Genomic DNA, 23,635 nt, shown 5'->3' with positions numbered 1-23,635 from the left:
AAGAGAGAAGACGTAAAGAGGAAAGGTTATGGTAGGGCCACTGTTTCTAACCATATGAATGAGTGGCTGGTGAAAGGCAGTATTAAATATGTTCTGTGTGATTCCGGAGGACAAATCTAAGATTATTAGCATACACAAAGGCAATTATTAGCTTCACATAATAGCAGTTCAAATTGCTAGAAACTTTGGACACATAGGGTGTAAGGGTTTAGCTTTCCATCTGGTCCTATGGAAGAAGAATCGCTGCCCAAATTTCTTCATGAGAACTTCACATCTATTCTGTGGATCAACCACAGATTCTATTATTCCTCTCCTTACCAGCTTGGCCCATTTCATCATTACTTTCATTTTTAGATTATGCAAGTTCTTTAAGAAATTGCTTTCACTTATGTTAGTATTACATAATTTAGGTCACTGCCTAATCAGGTGTGCCCATTTTCTTTAGTTCGTTCAAATAAAATTCCCTAATTCAAATGATGGCTCTTTTCCTCCCTCAAAATTGAATGCAAACTCCATCCTTTCCTGGCCAGATGCAAACACCACCTTTCCTAGGTTAGGTTGCCCTTCTTTTATAGATCTCCATGTGTATCGTATTAATTTTTTTTCTCCCAAATGCTTTCTAGATCAGCACTTTAAATTTCTACAACTTTTTTTTTGTAAAAACTTCTTGGAACACAGTGGAACTTTCATTATCTTGAAAGCTTGATGAAGATTATTATAATGGCACAAATACTCTTGTGTGTAGCTAATATATAAAAGGAAATCAACCACTGTCTAATGCCATGTCATCATCTCATTAACTCAGTAAGACTTACCCTAGCTGTGTCCTAAACAATCAACATTCATAACTGTATTGGATAATTCATCACTTGTTTATGGGTGACATTGAATGGTTATAATCGTTCACTGTATATAAAACCCATTACTGACAAAGGTAGTGACTATTATTAAGGCAAATGGGAATAACTATCAGCAATTGGAAAAAATTCAACCATGAATTTCACAGACAGAGCAACTGTGGGTTCAAGCATATCATGGGAAACAATTGCTTGACTTAATACAATGCTTGAACAAAATCAATTTGCTAAAATGCAGGTCATTTGGCCCTGAAGGCTGGAGGAACTATTATATAGCTGATAATATTTATTGTTAAACTTGGATCTCTTTCACACACCATTTGACAAGGAGTTCAAAGTCATGGGTCCCTAGTTGACTCTTCAAAATGCAAAGAATATTGTAGCAAAAACAGTTAATTATTTTTCCTCTGAACTCAATTATTTCATCATACTGTGGGACGAATATTTGAGGATTGTAAATGAAAACTTAGTTATCACTTATTACTACTCCAATCAATGCAGTTCTTATTTTGTTTTTAATAAAAGAAAACTTTGGTAAATTATTTAAAATGAAAAATAGAAACTTGCTGTCTTATTAATAATAAAATAACCCTATGTGTCTTAATTAATCTGGGGAAAGTTTCAAGTTAAAGAAACTGCTTGTGATATAACAAATAATTAAAAGTATAGTAAAAGTGGTAATTTTATGATCTTTGACCTCAAATTTTCTGACTTCTCTTTTGTTAGCTCTTTTAATAAGATAAATGGGTATGGGACTCAAGACATAGTACAGTGGATAGGACGTCTGTCTTGCATGTGGTTGACCCAGGTTCAATCCCTGATATCCCATATGGTCTCAAGAACACCACCAGGAGTAATTCCTGAGTAGAGAGCCATGAGTAATCCCTAAGCATCACTGGGTGTGTTCAAAAAAACAATAAAAGTAAGTAAATAAGAAAACTGTTTTATTCTTATCTATGTTAAGATTATTACTTATGAAAATCTATCATCCTTGGATGAAAATACAAAACTAGCAGAGAAGTATTCATGTAGTTTTAAATAATTTCCAGTTTTGCTTAGCAGAGAAAAGAATGCAAAATTTATATAATTCATATGAATCACATTTATACTAAACTTACCATGAATGGACTGTTGAGAAGCACTGGAGGTTATAATGGTGGTGATGCTGGGCTGGGGTCCTCCAGGGAAAACTATGGAGTCATTCAATATGGGAAGATCTGTGAGACTGAGAAAATGGCTGATGCTGTCTATCTACCTTCTCATCACAGTTGTTTTCAGCGTTACACAGTGATTATTGCTATCAAGCCACAGTTAATTTCAATATCATACTACCAAGGTCCCAAATAAGTTCTTCTGAACCAATGACATTTAGATAGTGGAGAGTGTACAGTGTAAGGATAGGAAAGAAGTTATAGGAAGAATAAATTATGAACAGAAATGGATCAATATAAGAAAAAATATCAACTAAGCATTGACATTTTCTATCAAAATATATTATAATGGCCTCAAAGAGAAAAGCACCCCAATATTTGACATGGTCTCTCTTTAAAAAGTAAAAGCTGAATAAACAAGAATTAGTAGGGAAAGAAGATAAAAAACAAATGCTATTTTAAAGCCCCGAAGCACTTGAAGATTTTTTTGCTTTTTCAATTATCGTTCGTCATTCTTTAGGCAAAAGAATGATGTACTTAATTCAAATAACCCTTATAAATAAATCCTGTTACCCCTTAACTTGGAGTAGGGCTCATTCTTTGAAACAACTATACATCACATGCCAACAGAGGGGAATGATATGTCTTCCAAGTTGCCTGCTTCAGAGATAGGAGATAAAGTGCTGAAAATAACCTGCCTGTAATTCCAGCTTTGGTACCCAAACTATGTTTGCAGTTTTGTCACCATGAGATGTTGTCTAACATGGATATACCATCTCTGCTTTGCAATTTTATTCTACCCAATAGTATAATGATCCAAGTTACATAAGGCAATGCTGAAACTGCTTTTGTAGATACATTTAAAAAAGTGAAAAATAGGTAAAGTTAATTTTATTGATATGACTTTAACCTCTTATGCTAAAAATGTCATCTAAACATGTGTCTAATGGAAAATATATTAATAAGATGTTTGCATTCTCTTTCTATATAAGTATTTGAAATCTGTATCTTTTACATTTCCAGAACATGTGAATTATACTAGCTTCATATTATTACTAAATTAGACTAATGTAGTACTAGAGTTTATTAAATTCAAACAGCTTCATTCATTTTAATAAAGTATACTTTGATGCAAAAGTTCTCAGTTTATTTACTCTAAACCTCCGAATCCAGAGGATGATTTTATTTCCCTAATTTTCAAAGCCATAAAATAACATAGGTGATAGGAATATGTCACCAAACAGTTGGCTTAGATTTGATCATTCCTGCTCAAAAACATTGCTGAAATTTAAAAATGAAATGACCTCGATGATGAACAACAAGTAGATCCCTTTACAGAGATTCTGCTTTAATTTTCTATTTTGGGGGCCGGAGCGAAAATACAGAGTGTAGGGCATTGCATGCGGCCGACCCAGGTTCTACCCCCAGCATCCCATATGGTCCCCCAGCACCGCCAGAAGTAATTCCTGAGTGCAGAGCCAGGAGTAATCCCTGAGCATCGCTGGGTGTGACCCAAAAGGCAAAAAGCGAGAAAATAAAATTTCTATTTTGTTTTGTATTGTATCAGGAATGTTTACAAACTAATGTATGCATTTTGGGGAATAAATAAATGTACTATTTTGATTTTTTTCTTTCTTCTCCAATGAGTTATTAGTCTACATCCCAAATTTTATTCCAGTTTTTTTTTTTAAGTTCATTGTTCTTGGGAGGAATATTATGAGTGTTTAAGACTGGGACTCGGAGTCCAGGGTAGTTGATATCCATTCTCATCTGACACCCGGGTACAAGTTGCTTAACTTCTCATCTCATTTTCCTCCTCTACATTATGGGTGATTATGAAAGAAGTGCCATGGGAACTCAGTGAGTTCTCATTTATAAAGTATCAAAGAAGTGCTCGGTTGGTGCATAGTTAACATTCAGTAAGTGTTAAGTATTCTGATTTTTAAATCTGTGGAATTTTTATTATTCTCAAGGCATATGAGAGGGCTTTCTCTGGAGTTAAGAGTGAAAGGTTGAAAGAGCTCCATTTTCCTGCAGATGCATGAAGCTCCCAACTCCAAAGAACACACTGAGGAAAGACAATAGTGGTTTAATGCCATTATCTAAATTTTGTATACCAATGGACCAACAGCCTTCAGATCAGTAAATTGTACATTTATTAAACTTTTAACAATTTTTAGTATGTAGCCTACCTTTCAACAAAGAGGAAATCACACTGAGAAAGGAATTTTGATTTATGATTTTGTAATCTAAAACTTTCAAATCACTTTATCCCACTCTTAAAGAAGGTTTTTTAATATATTTTACACTCCCACATATATTCAGAGGTGAAATCTGAGAGACACAAAATTCCTTTCCAATAATATATTGTTTTAAGTCCTGCTTAGCTATAAATTCTACACATAAGGTCAATACAGTGATTCATTATACGTTCTTTAATGTTGAACTTACCATTTAAGTCTTAGTTCCCATGTTTGAAATAGAAAAAATACCTGTTAGCATTGGACTTCTGAATTTAGGTTAAGAGTAATGAAACTTTGGTTAGCAAGCCAGCGGCCAGCAGTGGCGGTGATGGTGTCCTGAGAAGGCTCCCGGGTCCCCGGACCCCATCTCCTCCCACCCGCATTGCTTGGTCTTCCGAGCTGATCTAAGCAGTCAAGTTCACTCAAGTTGGGTAATCGAAGGCCTATTCGATCCCTGTGAATGTGTTTGTTCTCACAAACATGCGACAAGAAGTCTGATCAATCTGTTCAGGCAGTCCCAGTCCTACTGCACAGACACAGAATATCTTCAGGAACTCCCAGGCCCTTCTGCTGACAATGGCATCAGTATCACCATGATCTTGATTGCCTGGATGATCATTGCAGTCGTCCTGTTTCTCCTGAGACCTCGTAATCTAAGAGGAAACTGGGAAACGAGCAAGTCCGCACAATGGACAAGATCCACCAGCCCCTCCTATGGACTAACTTTGTGATCTGGAAATTGAGAATAATTAATAACTTGCATGACCAAATGAACAAAGATGACCAGAGAACTTTTAACGCCATTAGGACAGTTTTTCTTTTTGCATTTGAATATGGGATGGTCTTATTTTCATGAGCTTCTAGAAATGTCACCTGCAAGCTTCTACTGTTTTTGTGTTATCACTATTCCTCATTACAATTTGAGTAAATGATTATATTTAAAAACAAATTACATGGGACTTTTTTTGGTTATCTTAAGCTTAAATATTCCATTCTGTAGCACTGTAGCACTGTCTTCCTATTGTTCATTGATTTGCTCGAGCGGGCCCAGTAACATCTCCATCGTGAGACTTCTGTTACTGTGTTTGGCATATCGAATACATCAGGGTAGCTTGCCAGGCTTTGCCGTGTGAGTGAGATACTCTCGGTAGCTTGCCGGGCTCTCTGAGAGGGGCGGAGGAATCAAACCCGGCTCGGCGTGCAAGGCAAACGCCCTACCATTGTGCTGTCACTCATTCTCTTTACAATTGTGTTCATATTTTTTTAAATGATTTCTGGCCTGATTGAGAGATTTGAGATATATGCATTTAAATATTTTAGCCTTGCTAGGTTTTTTAATTTTTTTTTCTCCCCAATCAATATTTATAAAGTTATTTGGGGTTTTCTGAGATTATATGAAAGAAAATTATAACTGCATTGTATTTATGTGTACCTTGAAGTTTGGTTTGTGGATGGAGTGGAAGTTTTCTCTAGTTCTTGGGATGAGGGCAACACTTGAAATATTGTACTAGTTACAGCTGAAATCTCTAGCATTCACTAGAATTGGTTGTGTGGTTAGGAAAGGAGAGGGAAGAAGTAAAATTGTTGTTTACTACATTTTTTACTCCCACACAAATGTGTCTAATGTTAAGAGAACTTTAAATAAATATGATTTAAATATGGAAAAATAAAAAAGGTAAAAGGTAAAGGCCCTCCCGTTGATCATCGATTTTCTCGAGCAGGCCCAGTAATGTCTCCATTGGAGACTTTGTTGTTATCGTGTCTGGCATATTGAATATGTCACGGGGAGCTTGCCAGGCTCTGCCGTGTGGGCGAGATACTCTCAGTAGCTTGCCGGGCTCTCCGAGAGGGGCAGAGGAATCGAACTCGGGTCAGCCATGTTGGCTGTGTGCAAGGCAAACGCCCTACCGCTGTGCTGGAAAAATAAGAGTAATAAAATTTCTTATTCATAATCTTTGTTCCTAAGCAATGAACTAATAAAAATAATAAGATGAGAGAATTATTTTCCTTTAATGAGCATCTACAACTGATAGACCTTTATGCTAGGTCAAAATACATACGTTACTTCAATCTTTGTAAGGTTTATAGGGTAAACATCATTAATACCATTCAATTGAAGCTGACCTCACAAAGGTCTTGTTTGCCTTGTAACCTGTTTGTGGCAACAGTTATTTATACTAAAATCTACTTAACTACAAAGTCCTCCCTATTGCCATTCTCTTCACTTTGGTTTGAGGAAAATTTTGTCTCATTTTTAGCAAGAGAAATGATTTTCTTAATGATTATTACTTCCAATGCCAAATTTCAGATTTAGCATTTTGCCAAGATTTGTTTCACCTTAGAGACATTTTATGTGTGCACGTCCACTCACCCACACACTCCACAATCTAGATTTCTAGTAAACTCAATAGGTCTTAGACACACCACTGCTAATTAAGTATGTGAGAAAGTAAAGGAAATTGGCATTTTCCAAAGCTGGGCATTTTCTTTGCTTGTAGGATATAATATTACTACTTCCCCTGGTATGTTTATTGTAACTCCTTTTATAGTTTTTTTTTTTAATCAAGGAAGTCATCAACACACTTCAGCATATTTCCAGAACTCCCAAGGTCATCCTTCTGAACTGGCTTTGTGCATTGAACCTCTTAAATACTTTTGCATAGCTTATAGTGCATTCATGTCATAGTAACACACTAAAATATTTAAAAGAAAATTGCTGCCTCTGTTTTTTTTTCCTCAAAAAGTAACAGTCCTTGCTTACAACTCTCAATGGACCATAAATATCTTCTAGGCCAGCTGTACCAGTACCTTTGGAAATCCTTCTTACATTAGCAGTAACTAAGGAACTCATAGAATATTCCCTTTGCACTAAAATGCAGCATGCTCCAGCATCTTGTTTTCATGTTAAGAGATCTTTGGATCTTAGAAAACTCTCAAGAGTCATTGATGAGGAATATTGCATTGTTGGCTCAAATTCTTATATGAATTTTCTGTTGGTATCTTTGGTGATATTGGCCATAGCTGTTGATGTGAAAACTGAAGCTAAACCTTTTTTTTTATTATTTTTGGTAACAAAGGGCTGGAGCGATAGCACAGTGGGTAGGGCATTTGCCTTGCATGCAGCAGACCCGGTTGGCCTAGGTCCGATTCCTCTGCCCCTCTCGGAGAGTCTGACAGGCTACCGAGAGTACCTCGCCCACATGGCTAAACCTGGCAAGCTACCCGTGATGTATTCGATATGCCAAACACAGTAACAAGTCTCATGATGAAGACTTTACTGGGCCCATTTGAGCAAATCTATGAGCAATGGGAAGACAGTGCTACAGTAACATAAATAAGTCACTAAGCATGTTTTCTTGCACTATCTTCTGCCCACATTATGTTTGCCTTTGACCTCCCTTGGAGGTGATGGAACATATTCTCTTTCTGGGTCTCATAATAAAATCAGGGCACAGGGAGCTGAAGGAGGCTGTTTATGGGGTGAGGGTCATCTATTGATGACTTATCAGAGAGCTGAATCAGGATTTTTTAAGAGATCAGAGATGATATTTTCATAAATATCATGTCCAAGAAGGAAATGGTGTGATCATGATATCAGCATGCTGATAAATGAGTGTATCCAAGTGAAAAAAAATTGTGCAAAGATTTATATTTAAGTCCAGTAGATAAGAAAATAAGCAAAAAGAAAAGACAGAAAGGCATCAAAAAATTGTGAGGTCACAAATAGTAGAAAGAGACGTTGGATTCATATTCAGGCTGCTTGGCTCCTGTTGGGTTCTTTTTAACTTTTCACCATCTGTGAACTGTAAGAGGTTACTTAATTATGTTTTTTTCTTCTATCTTTTCACATGCAATAATCCTCACTACCTAATGGAGAAGATTCTCAGGAAATGTGTGTTGATCTGTACTCCCCTATCCCTATTTCTCTAAATTCAGAGCTTCATTCTCCATTCTTCAGCTCAATGGCTTTGCATTTCTAAATAAACAAAAAGCCTGATGAGAAAAGAATGAGATTTTAGAGTTTAAATATCAGATATTGATACACAGTAGTGTGTCTTAAACCTTTTTCACTCATGATCCCTTTAAGTCTAAGAATTACAATTTAGACAAACACTTATCAGAACACCTGGGATTCATTACAGGTGTGATTTTTTTTAAATTTTTTAATTTTTATTAGTGAGACACCATGAGATACAGTTGTAGACTTACAAAGTTTTGTGCTTGGGTTTCAATTATACAATGAGCAAGTACCCATCCCTCCACCAGTGCCCATTTCCCACCACCACAGTTCCCAGTATCCCTCCCACCCCCCATCCCCCCACCCCACTCTGCCTCTGTGGCAGGGCATTCCCTTATGTTCTCTCTCTCCTTTTGGGTGGTGTGGTTTGCAAAAGAGGCATTGAGTGGCAATCATGTTTGGTCTATAGTCTACTTTCAGCATGCTTCTCCCATCCTGGGAGGATCCTCCCAACACCCTTTATTTGGTGCTCCCTACTCTATCTGAACTCCCTTTTCCCCTAGCATGTGTGGCTGGCCTCTAAGCCATGGACCAAATTTCCTGTACTAATCTCGGCCATTCTTGGGTGTTCATCTGGGGAACATAAAGTAACAGGTGTGATTTTGAATTAATTTCGGTAGCTACATATTCAGTAACATTTTGCTGTTAACAAAATTTTCTGAACCCCCACTTTCACTTCTGCAACCCTCTGTAGGGTCAAAATTTAATAATCTAAGATCTAGAACAGATGTCCCTAAATTTATTTGACCTACTACCTCTTTTAAGAACAAAAACAACAAAAACTCACTCTCCCTTCCATCCCACCCCCACCCCCAATCTACATTCTTTAAGTGAACAGATCGTGCTCTTCCTCAATTGTTCCCAAGGATTCCAGTCCCCACTGGATAGTTCTAGTGCCTCCTGCAAAGGGGTGTTTACATTTAGTTTGAAAACCTTTGGTCTAGAGCAGTGTTTATCAATCTTTTTCTGCCTTGACCCCTTAACCACATCTTTTCCTTTCTTTGACTCCTTTGTCTTGCTAGTTGGCTCCCTAGTCGAATGGTACAGTCCCTTTTTGCAGATTTTTGCCAATGATCTCCTTCAAATATGCTGGGGTCCTGCAGGGGGTCATACGGTACTGATTGAGGAAAAACTGGCCTAGAAGTTCAGTAATACTTTGCTCATTAACCCAGAATAATATCATGAAAACTAACTCTGAACTCTATTTGTACAATCAGTTTTAATATGAAATTTCTAGAATAAGAGGTCACACCAATGCTCTCTATGATAGAGCAATCTAGTATAGAATAACAACTTCATGTTTAAGAACTTGTTTTTATTTTATTTTACTTTATTTTTGTTTGAATGTCACAGCCAGTAGTGTTCAGGGCTATTAATTGTATGATGTTCTGGAATTAGGTGATAATGAAACCCAGTCTTCTTGTATACAGATGCTCTACTCAGTGTTTTAAACTATGTCAATGCACTGCCTATATATATATATGATATATTTTAATTTAGCCCCATCAAGGTCCAAAAAAACTATTATTATCTGTATAATAGTTTCCAAATTAGTTGCAAGTATAAATTTATAAAATTTCAATATATTTAATCTGAAAAATCTTCACCTCTGAAATATTTAAATGCCAATTTGTAATATATATGAGTATTTTAAAATTTTAATGACAGAATAATGGAAAGGATATATTGAATGAAAACACACTGTCACTGTCACTGTCCTCCCGTTGTTCATCGATTTGCTCTAGCAAGCCCAGTAACGTCTACATTTTGAGACTTCTTATTACTGTGTTTGGCATATTGAATACGTATGCCAAACGTATTCAATATTCAAAATGTATTCCATTCATGGGTAGCTTGCCAGGCTTTGCTGTGCGGGCGAAATACTCTCGGTAGCTTGCCGGCCTCTCAGAGAGGGGTGGAGGAATCAAACCCAACTCAGCCAGGCTGGCTGCAAGCAAGGCAAACGCCCTACAGTTGTGCTATTGCTCTAGTCCTGAATGAAAACAATGGCACCTAAATGAACACTTATTCATGAATAATATAATATATACAAATTTTATATTGTAAAAATAATACAATACATGCAGGTTTTATATTTTATTTTGATAGCACTGCTTATAAAAAAAAAGTTGTCACTACTTTATAAGAGCATAAATCCACTCTATCCTTGGATTCCCAAGCCAAAAGGGCCCACTGCTCTTGTAAGGTAGGAGAATGTCCACTCCAAAAGTTGCATTATCTCCAGAATTTATGAACATGTCACATGAAAAAGAAGAATTAAGGAAGTACATAGAAGTGATGCCTGTAATCAATGAATATTCAGAAAAGGAGATTTCTCTGGTTTGTCTAAATGGTTGCAATGTAATCACAAAGGCCTTAAAGATAAATGAGTAGAGCAGAGGAGTCAGACTCGTAAAGAATGAGAAAGACACCATGGCTAGTCATTGCTGGCTCTGAAAATGGCAGTGGACCTTATATCAGGCATCTCTAGGAGCTAGACAAGGCAAGAAAACAGATTCTCCCATGGAGACTCGAAGGGTACACAAACTTATGGCTCCTTGATTTTAGTCAGTTGAAACCCATTTTTGATTCCTGACACCCAGAACTAAGATTTTAAAAATTGTGTTATATTAATCACTAAGTTGGTTGAAATTTGTGTTAGCAGCAAAGATGAAAGAAACGTATCTCTAAACCAAAGGATTTAGTCTGGGATTTGGGGAAAGAACAGTGGTAAAACATGTTGCACTAGTGAGAATTTTCTGTTTCTCTGTCCCTTGATCTGGATCTCTCTCTCTCCTTCTCTCTCCTCCACATCTTTATCTTCTTTTCTTTATTTTATCTTTCTTTATATCCCTTCTCCAGTATAAAATTCTTTTTATCAACTCTGGCAATGGCGGGTATTGCTATTCAGCCTCCTTGTCCCTGCATGAGTCATTTCTCTTTCACACTGGGGCACTTAGAAGCCAACTCAGTGACTGCAAGAAACAACTTCTAAGCTGTGGATACACTTCCATTTAGCCAGAAGCGGGTCAAGGGGGAAATGGAACACCAGTAGTCGCTTTGAAATATTAACTTGCCTCACATAGACAAGAACTAAGCTACAATGACTGTTGAGGAGTAGAAATCATGAAGTACCACAGGGCTTATATTCTGATAAAGGGTCAGCAGGTTCAGGGAAAGAAGTGACCACATTCCTTCCCTCCTGTAGTGGTTCATATCCTGGGTCTATTATTAATGAGTCTTTGGTCAGTTCCCTTTGTCTAGGGCTCAGTTTCCCTATTCTCAAACTGAGAGGCATTCATTGACTCTCAGTCACCTCTAAGCATACTTTAAACTCGGATACTTTGTGATTCCAGGACATTAACTAGTTCAGCTGAGAAAGAACCATTTGCCCTGAGGATTCCTTCCCTTTGATTTCCACACGGAGGCCACATTAGCATAGCAAAAAGGATATTGACACCGCAGTTGACTTTTAAAATTCACTGAGAAGAGGAGATAAAATGAAAACAGACCAGATGGAATGTGAGCTTCCTACTATTTCAAAACTTAGACATTTCCACTAAATGTTGGCATAAACTAAAAATTAAATATCACCCTGGATACTATTTACAGTTTTAGATGTGACAACAATAGTCTCTTTCAAAAGGAGCAGAGATTGTTCTAAGACTTATTCTATTACCTCGGAAGTTTATTTTATTTTATTTTTTGGATGGAAAAATTAACAGAGTAATTATCTAGATATGAAAATAAGAGAGGGGAAATCATGCTGGTTCAGAAACAGCTTTTAGACATTGAAGCACTACAAATTTGATGCATCATCTCATGTAGATTACCGGAAAAAGTTTTCAATGTCTTTAAGTTTTAGTTAGGTAAGTCTTAACCACATGTAGTTTTACCCATTTTAAGCAACAGGCCTCTTTGTGAATTATTCCGAAAGTTGGGAAATTGTGACTGAAAAAATAAATAAAAAAATAAAGGGGATGAGGGAGCCTCTCTGGCAGTGCTTAGGGGCTTCTTCAGGCTTTGTGCTCTGGGGTTACTCCGTGGTCCTCTGGGGACTACAAGGATCAAATCAGGGCCTTCCACATTCATGAGCTTTGGCCCTTTGATGTTCTTCTCCAGCTGGTACATGTTAAATATTTGCACAGATACCTTAAAAATTTGCATTTGCTATTTAGGATTCTTTTTAAATCCCAAATTAAGAATGCAACTTGAGATAGAAAGAAGACTTTTTGCAACTTCTAGGAATTATGAAGACTGGTTATGTTCCAAAATATTTATACATACTTACATGTACATGTCTATGCACTTACGTAGCACTGTCCTCCTGTTGTTCATCGATTTGCTCGAGCAGGCCCAGTAACATCTCCATTGTGAGACTTGTTGTACATACACATAACAGACAGACATGTAACTATGATGGTTATGTTGATATTCCTGAGATGCACTATATTCACTCACAACTTTCTCTGTTTGTGAAGAATCAGTTGTTTAGATGCTCTCTAATTGAACAAATATCAGATACATGCAATGTCAGAATCTGGAAGGAGAATGTGACCTTTTGGAAACAAAATCTGCAATAGCCAAGGAACTTGAGCTTCATTTAGCTTCCTATAATTGAGCATGCCTGATTGAATCTCCTTGGGTTGAATCTCTCACCTTTTCTTTAAAGACCAGCCACAGAGTCATGCGATCACTTTCAGAAAACTGATGAGTCACCCATACACATTGGTATTTGTACTTTTTTGTTGGGCTTTGCTTTGGGCCCACAGACACCTGTGCTCAGGGCCTATACCGACTCTATGCTCCGGGATCACCCTCAGTGGAGCTCAGGGGATCATATGGAATGCCAGGAATCGAATGTGTGTTTGTTGTTTACAAGGCAAGCACCCTACCAACTATTCCATATCTCCAGTCCCCAGTATTTGTACTTGTATTTATGAGGGCTGAAAAGATAGGACAGCAAGTAAGGTGATTGCTTTGCATGCAGCAGATGTAAGGTTAAACCTCATCACATGTAATCCCCTACCCACAGAGGTAGGGGTGATCTCTGAGCACAGAGTCAGGAGTAAATTTGTAGCAAATCTGGATGTGGCCCAGCTCACTTCCTCTCACCCCCAAAGTCTGTGAATTTACTTAATTTCTAATATTTGATTAATATATCATTGACCTACACAAAACAGTTATCTTGAAATTTATCTATTGTGCATTAGCATTGTTAAATGTTCTCTATGTTTCATCAATTTTAGACATTTTTGTCTTTTCTATCGGTGGAGAAAATAATATTCAGATTTTAAATTCTCTGTTAAGCTTCTCAAGATCGTATTTTTAGAATGCAAGGTGACTCCAATTGCACTTCTCTAATATCTGAGGGATGAGGAAATAAATTTTCTTTTTTAACTTTTTTTAAAAATTTTTATTAGTGAGATACCACGAGGCACAGTTGTAGACTTAGAAATTTTGTGCTTGGGTTTCAATCACACAACAATCAAATACCAGAATGCCCTGCCATAGAGGCAGGGTGGGAGGGAGGGGGATGGGGGATGGAAATAAACTTTTTAAAGAAAACTGGAACCAGGTTAGGGATGTGGGAACCCTGGTAATGGGTGTGAAATTGGAATTATGTGTATGAGAAACCATTATAAACTGTATTATAAACTACAATTTATTTTTTTGAGATCTCAATAAAAATTAAAATGTTGGTTAAATAGAAATGGTTCTAGAGTAGTTTTAAAAAGTAATTTAAAAATTAATTTATAGATACCATCATATTTTTCTCTTCAATTAGCAATTAGTATGAAGTAGACTTACCCTGTACCTACTTAGCAAAGGTGTCTCAGCATTAGGAAGGTGCTAGGATAGGTTGACCCAGGTATCCAAATTCAAGATATAAGTTGCCAGATTATTGTATGTGGAAGTAAAAATGCACGGCCTTTTTCCATATTTCCCATAAGTCTCTTTTTCAATCCTTTTTCCTGGCATCTTCATTTCAACAAACCTAACTGAAAATCAGTTCATCTCTAGCTAATTCTTGAATTTCATCATATACATTACTATATTTTGCCAAGTTTTATTTAATTTTTCCGACAAAGTTTATTTCTGTTTTTAGCTGAGCAGAGACAGCTCTGGAATTCTAGTACTCTTAAAAAGTTTTCTGGAGTTTTAATCTGATGAACCATATTCTCATTCTATGGCATTCTTGCTTGTGGGAAAGATTGGGAGAGATTTTACCATTTTTTAAAACTTACTCTGTCTTCAGTCTTCTGAAGGTTTGGGTGGGAGATTTTTACGCAATTTCAAATTGTACATACCAAAGTCATCTTCTATTTGTCTCTTTTACTTTTCCTTGTCTTTTTTTTTCTTGCCTGCCCGCTTTCCTATTCTTAGTAGCTGTCTATTTTGAATTTTTGTGGCATAAGTTTATACTTACTGGCCAACATAGAGTCTACATAAATTTCCTCTAATTTTTTCCATTATTTTGCACTCTTATTATAAATTTTGTGATGTACTAAAGAAGCAAGGATGGAGATTATTCCTTCTACATTCTGTCAGCTTTATGATGATGAAAAGGCAGCAACTACTTTGTGCAATTTATTTTTTGTTCTCTTTTTTGCCCTCTTTCCTTGGGCCCTCACCAACTAGTGTCTCTTAAAGTGTGTTTCCTGTTGCTCGCATTTGTATCTTATGAACTGGCAGGTTAGTTTTCCATTTCTTATAATCGATTTATTTATTCATTTATTTATTTATTTATTCTTTTTTTTTCTTTTTGGGTCACACCTGGCTATGCACAGGGGTTACTCTTGGCTCTGCACTCAGGAATTACTCCTGGTGGTGCTCAGGGGACCACATGGGATGCTGGGAATCAAACCTGGGTTGGCCGCATACAAGGCAAATGCCCTACCCGCTGTGCTATTGCTCCAGCCCCCGTGTTCCTTGTCTTCTAATCCTGACATGACAGTGCTGGGTAAAGTTTAAATTTCTGGCTGATGATTTCAAGACCCTTTGAAATCTAATTTTACTACTTAGTCAAGCTTAATAGATCTGCCGTCCTGTGAGTCCAGAAGAGAATCAAATTAGTCCAACCTTTGTGCTTTTGGATTGTTATGTATTTTAGTTACCTTAAAAGACTTAGCCTCCACCCTTGCCCTATGCAAACGTGTAAAGGGATTTTCTGACTATTCCTGTCTAATAATAATAATAATAATAAGTCTATGTTTAAGTCCGGCAAGCTACCGAGAGTATTCGATATGCCAGACACAGTAACAACAAAGTCTCCAATGGAGACGTTACTGGGCCCGCTCGAGCAAGTCGACGATCAACGGGAGGGCCTTTACCTTTACCTTTACCTTATGTTTAAGTACTTAGAATTTCAGAATAGCTTGGCTCAAAGGCTCCAAAGTAATCAACTACATTTTTAAAAATGAGACACAGATACCCCAATGGGTTAATGGTAACAACTGTTATCACTTTTAGTTTTAACTGCGTACCACGAACTAGGATAAGAACATTACCTATTTTTCAAATGACAATTTTATAGGATAAAATTAAATCTTTGTATAATTTTTCATTTAAAATATATTTAACTTCAGACACCAAAGAACTAAAGTATAGATTGTGGGGTGCTTGCTTTGTGTGTAGTCCGTTTGGGTTTGATTCCCAGCACCCAATATGCTCCTCCAAACCATACCAGAAGTGATTCCTGACAGCAGGGCCAGAAGTAAGTTTGAGCACCATTGGATGTTGCCCCCAAACAAAAATAAGTAAATAAGGGGGTAAGAGCAATAGTATAGTGGTACCTTGCACGTGGTCATCCTGGATTCAATTCCTGGCATCCTGTATGGTCCTTGGAACACCTCCAGGAGTAAGTCCTGATTGCAGAACCAGTAGTAATCCCTGAGCATCACCAGGTATCATCCAGAAAGCCAAAAGAATTAAAATTAAGTAAAAATAGCTCTCTGGAAAGAAAGATGGCGGCCGCACGGGAGCCTTGTGGACAGCAGGTTTGAGCCGGGGGTGGGGGGCGGCAGGGGCCTCATGGGAAGGGGGGCGTTCTGGGCCGTCCTTCACGCCTGACCGAGGTCACCAGCTGCCCCCCACGAGCAGCTCTCCAGCACAGCCACGACTCCAGAGCACAGAAACCAATCTCTTAACTATCTAACTTTTAATAGAAATACTTCCAGGGTTAATAAGTAAAATAGCAGAAATCCAAAACCGCGTGGCCGCTGTTGCGGCCGCACGACATCATTTTATTCTTAAACCCAGCTGTAGAAAGCAAATCATTTCATAACGCTGTTTCAGCATATCTGATTGGGGGAGGGGTCGTAAACTCTAAACAATAATTGTGCATCTTCTATCGAAACAATGTATCTAGTCAAAGTAGATAGAGTATTAACTAGAATTCATCTGCCTCACAGGAATTGGGAGGGGTGGGAGGTGGGGTTCTATTGGGGTTCGCGGTTAAAAATAAGTATTGGTAAAGGGAAATGTGTTTGATATTTACATGACTGAGACCTAAACCCGAAAGCTCTGTAACTTTTCCCACAGTGATTCAATGAAGAAATAAATTATTAAAAAAATTAAGTAAAAATAAATTAAATAAAATATATTTAAGTTCAGTGGCTTTAAGTGTACTCATAGGATATGTGAGCATTGCCACAATTATTAATTCCAGAACATTTTATCACCTTCAAAAGAAATTCCATGCCCAATAGCAGACTTTCTCCGTATCCTCTTCTCCCCCAAACCCTGGAAACTACTTATCTATTTTCTGTCTTTATGAATTTGCTTTTCTTGGACGTTTCACGTAAATGGCATCATTCATTATATGGTCCTTTGTAACTGGTTTCTATCATTTAGCATCATATTTTCAAGGCTCATGCCTCATGTACCGTGAATCAGTATATTCATTTATTTTTATTGCTGAATTAACACTATTATATAAATATCATACATTTTATTTATTCATTCATTAGTTGATGGACATTTGGGTTTTATGTTGAATAAATTATGCTGCTTGTGAACAATCTTGCTATTATGTATTAAGCACTTACATGTATATTGTAATTTATCTTGGGTTTACTTAAGATTAAAATTTTTTTGGTCATCTGGTAGTTCTGCATTTCAGCTTTTGAGATACTTCCACACTGTTTTGCAAAGCAGCTACTTTAGATTTATATCAGCAGTATGTACATGTTTTAGTTTCTCCACATTGTCCCCAAGTTTTATGATTTTCTAACTTTTTAATTACAGGCATTCTAGTCAATGTGCAGTGGCATCTAGTTTCAGTTTTGATTTAATTAGCTATTCTAATGGCTAATTATGTCAAGCATCTTTGCATACGTTTTTCATTTGTATGATTTCTTAGATGTCTATTCCTAATATATACTCCTTTGGGAGGGTTGGTTTATATTTTTCTTACCTATAAAAAGGAATCTTTCCCACTTCACTCTAAGCCTTGAAGGACCTCTCTGAGATTAACGTACTTACCTTATTTTGTAGCAAAATATTTGAAGGTCAGAGATCTTCTCTCATTTCTCCACATATTGCAGCGTTCATCTGGGGCTGAAGCATTGACTCTGAGTCCAGGTTGTTTCCCAATACTGTGCTCACTCTCATAATCTTCACCATTTCACTTAAAATGTGAAATACTGAAGAGTAAAAATGACAAATCAGAATAATAAAGTTCAGAATATGGTTGAAATGATATGACAGTCATACGAAAGAAAAGAGAGTTACATGAAAGAACCAAGCGATAGTACAGTGAGTAGGGTGCTTGCCTTGCAGGAGGCTGATCTGGGTTCGATCTCTGATATCCCATCTGGTCCCCTGAGCACTCTAGTGGTGATTTCTGTGTACAGAGCTGGAAGTAACCCCTGAACATCACCAGGTGTGGCCTAAAACCTGTAAAAAAAAGAAAGTTATATGATAATAGGATCAGAAATATAAGGGCACTGAGGGATTTGATTTTTTTTTTTAAAAAAAAGCAAAAATCTGTGTCTCTGAATCAGGTTGATTATACACTTGGAAGAAAAGCAACTGACCACAGTGTTATTATATCAGTGTCTCAAAGAATCCAACCAATCTGACCTCAGGTTGAAGCCCCATTAGTCCTGATATATCAAGGTACACGAGTCAGCAGTTCAATCAAAAGTGAATAGTTTAGTGCAAGGTGGTAACAGAGGTAGGGCCTGGGAGTAGTCAGAGGATAGAAGAGAAAAAAGGATTGTATCTAAGTGTATCGTTCTAAGCATGCTTGTTTGCAAGAGTTTTGGAGGCCCTTTTCCCGTTGACTTAGATTTAGTTAAATTTAGCTTAACTTTGAATTAGTTTTTCAAGATATTCAAAGAGTTAATATATCTTGTAGTTAGAAGGCCATGTTGCCTCACCTACTCTGCTCTGCAGCCTATATAGTTGCTGGAGGGAACTACTCATTGGGTAAAAGCAGAAACATGCTGCCTATATGCCCTGGAGAATAGTCTGGGACTGAACCACTGGGTCTGGTTGTCTAAATCCTTATCTCCAAAGCTTGGGTGTAATCAGAAAAAGAAATAATTTGGGGGCCAGAGCTATAGTACAGCAGGTAGGGCAATTGCCTTGCATACAGCCAACCCATTTTTGATCCCTGGCACCCTTAAGCACCACCAGAAGGGATCCCTGAGCACAAAGCAGGATTAAGAGCTGGACATCATTGGGTGTCATCCTAAAAAAAAAGAAAGAAAGAAAAAGGACAGAGAAAAAGTACTGACTCTATTATTGCACTTGATCATGTGATCATGGTAAAGAGCAGGTGTAAGGTCTCTTGAATCTCTGCTCTCCTTCTATGATGCTTTGAAGCAGTTGTCAAACTAGTAGCCTATGAGTTTATACCTGGTTTTGTTAATAAACGTTTATTGGCACACGACTATGTTCACTTTTTTTTAACCTATGGCCTGCGAGTTTTAAATATTATCACTTGGATCATTGAAAAAATGTTTTGCTAAGCACTGTCCTTATACAATGTCCCACAACATTTGTTCAGTAAATCTTCTATTGACTTTCATCCTTTTGTTGCCAACTAGATGACATAAAAGACAGGAAGCCCTCAGGAAGCCAAATTTTTATTGCTGCCACAGAGAGATTTTCTCCTTGGGTGAAAGTTCCTTGGTGCTTGAGGTTGGATTCTTTCAGTTGCCACAATGCCATTGTTTTCTTTAAAAGATTAAAACCTTGCCTGCCTCCATACTCCCCACCACCACCAGTCATTATCTGCCTACACAGATGAGATAATTTTCCATTTGTGAAAATGTCTGAAAAGTTCATTGTGCCCCCATATACCTCTGGAGGAAATGTCAGCTCTTATTTCTGAAGCTCATTGCTAGTGTAAGAGCAAAACACGGAAAGGTTATTCCACTTTCCCAGGGCCCCACTTTGAAGCATTCTTGAGAAAAAAACTCAGGCTATAAAAAACAGAAAAAAAACCATAGAGGGCTGGCTTTGTAGTGGAGAGATTGTAATAAGGACTCTGATCACATCAGACTTGATTCACACTAAGAATCTGCTGATTCCCAGTGTTTTCCCTAGCACCTCAATCTCTTCATTGATAAAATGAGGTTCAAAGTATTTGGGAGGTCATAGAGAGCTTGGCCAATATATGTTAGTGACCATTGTTCTTCCAGTTGTTTTGTTCCTATTGTTGCTCTTCCTATTATTATTATTTGACTTTTTCAAGTTAGATAGCACTTTCTGAGCTTGAGTTTTATGTCAATTCATTTAGTGTCTGGAGTTGATAGGTGAACTGATCACAAAATAATAATAGAAATAATAAGTGATTAAAGTTGGATAGCAATCAGGAAACATACTCTGTAGAATATTTTATTAATTCAAAAATGCAACTACATCTTCCATTCTGGTACCTGGTTGCCAAGAAAGAGTATAGGATTAAAGCTGCTATTCTAATTTTTTTCCTGGAAAGTTTAAAACAATTTCCATTTAAAAATACACATGGCCATAATCAAATCTGAAGGTTATATATAACTGGTTCATAACTCCTGTATGAAGGCAGTAAAATATTTCCTGGAAAGAATCTTCTTGAAAACTATGCTTATATTTATTGACATCTAAAGATGATTTCATTGTCTGATTTGAGCATCTGGCAAATATTTGTCAAGTAATTCTCATGTCGCAGGCACAGAACTAAGGATTTAGAAATGAGCCAGGCAGAGTTCCTGCACTTAAGAGATCTGTGTCTAGTGAGAGGATCAACATGTCATAAAACAATTATAATAAAGGCTGGCAAATGGGTATTCTTAAAGTACATGCATCTGTTACAGAAAAGATAGCAATGGGAAAGATATTCTGTTGGAGTGGGTATTTGAGTTGAGTCTTAAAAGATGAGCAGGAGTTTCCTGGAGCATTAAGGGACAAAAAATAAAGGGATCTATCTAGAACTGGCTGAGCAACGTTGTAGTTACTTTCCGAAAGTGTCTATTTAAATGAAAATTGAACAAAATTAAAAGTAGCACAAGTTGCTTGACAGGTACTCCGTGGTCCCCAGTTTTTAAATGAACAACCTATAGGTCATTTTGACTGCAGAAAAGTCCTGTTGAACTATACTGAGTTGTGGTGTCAATAACCATTTCAAGACTCTTTAACAAGTTCAAAACACCAAGGTTTGGTATGTTGTTGGACTGATAATGAAGTGGTGGGCAGACCGAAAAGTTAAAGGAGTTAGTGTGTTTTGCATGTGTCTACGTGTATGTGAGGGACAGACTCAGAGACAGACATTCCATCATTGTGCTTCTCTTCTTTTTAATTTTTAATTTGTTGGGCTTTTGGGGTCATATCTTGTGATGGCAGGGGTTACTTCTAGATTTGCGCTCAGGAATTACTCCTGGCAGTTCTTGGGGGACCATATGGTATGCATGGGATGGAGCCTGAGTCAACCATGTGCAAGGCAAACGCCCTACCCACTGTACGATCACTCTAGCGCTTCTCACTGTGACTCTACCTGATTCACATCACAAACGTCACCCACCATTGATGACATATTTGTGCCTAGTGTGTTTTTATACTAACATACACTCAAATGTATTGGATAGTTTTGTTTTGTTTTGTTTTTTAAGTGACATTACACTACCATTTTCTGAGTTTGGGGAATGGCACACTTCTGTTCCTCTCAGATAATGACTGTAGATAGTAAATATTTTAATGCTTATTTTTTTCCAGTAACAAAAGTTGTGAAAAGAAAGCAAACTTCAATTTATTTTCTTTCTCTGCAAGTGCACATTGCTGAACCATATTTGGAAATTTATGAAATCACTGCTCATTATATATTGAGAATTATTGAAATAGTTTCACTATATTTTTATTTAACTATTTTATTTTCTTTACTCATGATTTAGGACAAACATAAATACTCACTAAAAGAATGTGAGACATTTATACTAACAAATTGTTAATTTTATTTCTGAGTTATATTTGGTGATTGGTTAACATTACCCACTTTTCTTTATTATTTTGATTATTAGTCTTATGTCGAATAGATCCCAGTTAGACAAATGATAAAATTCAAGGGTTAATATAGAAAACTTAGTAAATTCTTTTCACCAATTCTAATGGACAGTTCACATTTCCTTTCAGATGTCATTTTTCTCTTAATAATTTATTTATATATTCATCTTTTCTTCTTCAGAAATTAATTCACATAGCAAATATGTACTGAATCTTTACATTTCTTTACATTGGCAGTGAGCTTGAGGTAGAGAATAAAAAGTCAGATTCTCTGTTCAATAATGCCAACATCCAAATGGGAGAGAGCTAGCCAATAAGCAAAGATGACTCAGCAAATAGAATGTTCTCTTAATTTGTTCTCCACAACACAAAAATTTAAAACAAGCGGTGTGTCTCATAGATAAAGGGAGGCCCTCCCTCCCGTTGATCGTTGATTTGCTCGAGCGGGCCCAGTAACGTCTCCATTGGAGACTTTGTTGTTACTGTGTCTGGCATATCGAATACTCTCGGTAGCTTGCCGGGCTCTCTGAGAGGGGCGGAGGAATCGAACTCGGGTCGGCCATGTTGGCCGCTTGTAAGGTGAACGCCCTACTGCATAGCACTATAGCACTGACCTCCTATTGTTCATCGCTTTGCATGAGCAGACACCAGTAACGTCTCCGTTGTGATATTTGTTGTTATTGTTTTGGACATATCGTATATGACACGGGGAGTTTGCCAGGCTCTGCTGTGTGGGCGGGATACTCTTGGTAGCTTGCCGGGCTCTCTGAGAGGGATGGAGGAATCAAACCCGGGTCGGCCGCATGCAAGGCAAATGCCCTACTGGCTGTGCTATCGCTCTAGCCTGCAAAGCAAAAAACAAAACAAAAATTTGTGGTGGTACCAAAACCAAAATGTTATCACTAACTAACCAAAACAGTTGACTGTTTGAAACTTACACAGTGCTAACTGGTTATGAAACTTACACAGCGTTAAAATGCTGTGTGCTAAACTATCTATAAATGTTTTAACTTTTTTTTTGTTTATTTGTTTTGGGCCGTACTGGGCTGTGCTCAGGGTTTACTCCTGGCTCTGCACTCAGGGTCACTCCTGACAGTGCTAGGGGTCTGTACAGGGTACTGGGGATATAACCAGGGCTGTCTGCATACAAGGTAATGATACACTATCACTTTGATCTCTTAAATGATTTAGCTTTTAAAATAAGACTAGTTTAGGGCTGGAGAAATAGAACAGCAGGTAGAGTATTTGCTTTGCACGCAGCTGATTGGCCTCAATCCCTGGCACTATAGATGGTCCTGAAGTGCTGCCAATAATGATCTTTGAGCTCAGATTCAGAAGTACTGAGCTCTACCACCTTTGTTCCCCAAACACACTCACACACACACACACACACACACACACACACACACACTAACTTTGCACTGGAGCCATAATATAATTGGTAGGGCAAGAGTACACACATCTGGCCAAGGTTTGATCCCCAGCACCACATAAAGTACCCCAAGCCCCTCCAGGGAAACTAAAGAGCCCTATGCAAAATAGTGTTTTGTTTATAGTGTTCTCATTATAAAAGAACATGTTTTGTTTGACTTGCTTTTTGACTCTATTGATACACACACAATATAATATATTGAATTGAATATAACAATATTGAATTGAATTATATTGAATAACAACAAAAAATCACGTGTGTGTGTGTGTGTGTCACTTGTGTTTATAATACCAGACCTAGCTAGGAAAAGAACTAGATTTGGGAACACATGCAAGGTGATTTTAGAGTGAATGTTTAGCCTTGATCATTTGATCACTTGACATCCCGTTAATCACTGATTTGCTCGAGCAGTTGCTAATAACGTCTCCATTCGTCCCTGTCGCATG

General features: G+C 37.4%; 1 protein-coding gene, 1 non-coding gene and 1 pseudogene across 4 annotated transcripts in view; 2 read left to right on the top strand and 1 right to left on the bottom strand.

The window, feature by feature from the left end:
* The window catches only part of FHIT (fragile histidine triad diadenosine triphosphatase), a 1,773,722-nt gene that overhangs the window by 1,567,019 nt on the left and 183,068 nt on the right, over positions 1–23,635 (top strand). The window lies entirely within an intron of this gene.
* On the top strand, positions 1,977–4,974 carry LOC130037404 (small integral membrane protein 14-like; annotated as a pseudogene).
* LOC130037960 (small nucleolar RNA SNORA72) lies at positions 23,457–23,586 on the bottom strand. The gene has a single exon (XR_008794539.1). It is a non-coding gene; the product is annotated as a small nucleolar RNA SNORA72 (small nucleolar RNA).

The sequence above is a fragment of the Sorex fumeus genome, unplaced genomic scaffold (assembly GCF_029834395.1).
Source record: "Sorex fumeus unplaced genomic scaffold, SorFum_2.1 ptg000072l, whole genome shotgun sequence".
Taxonomy (NCBI): Eukaryota; Metazoa; Chordata; class Mammalia; order Eulipotyphla; family Soricidae; genus Sorex; species Sorex fumeus.
The sequence above is the reverse complement of the archived record's forward strand: the minus strand, read 5'-3'. Positions and strand labels throughout refer to the sequence as shown.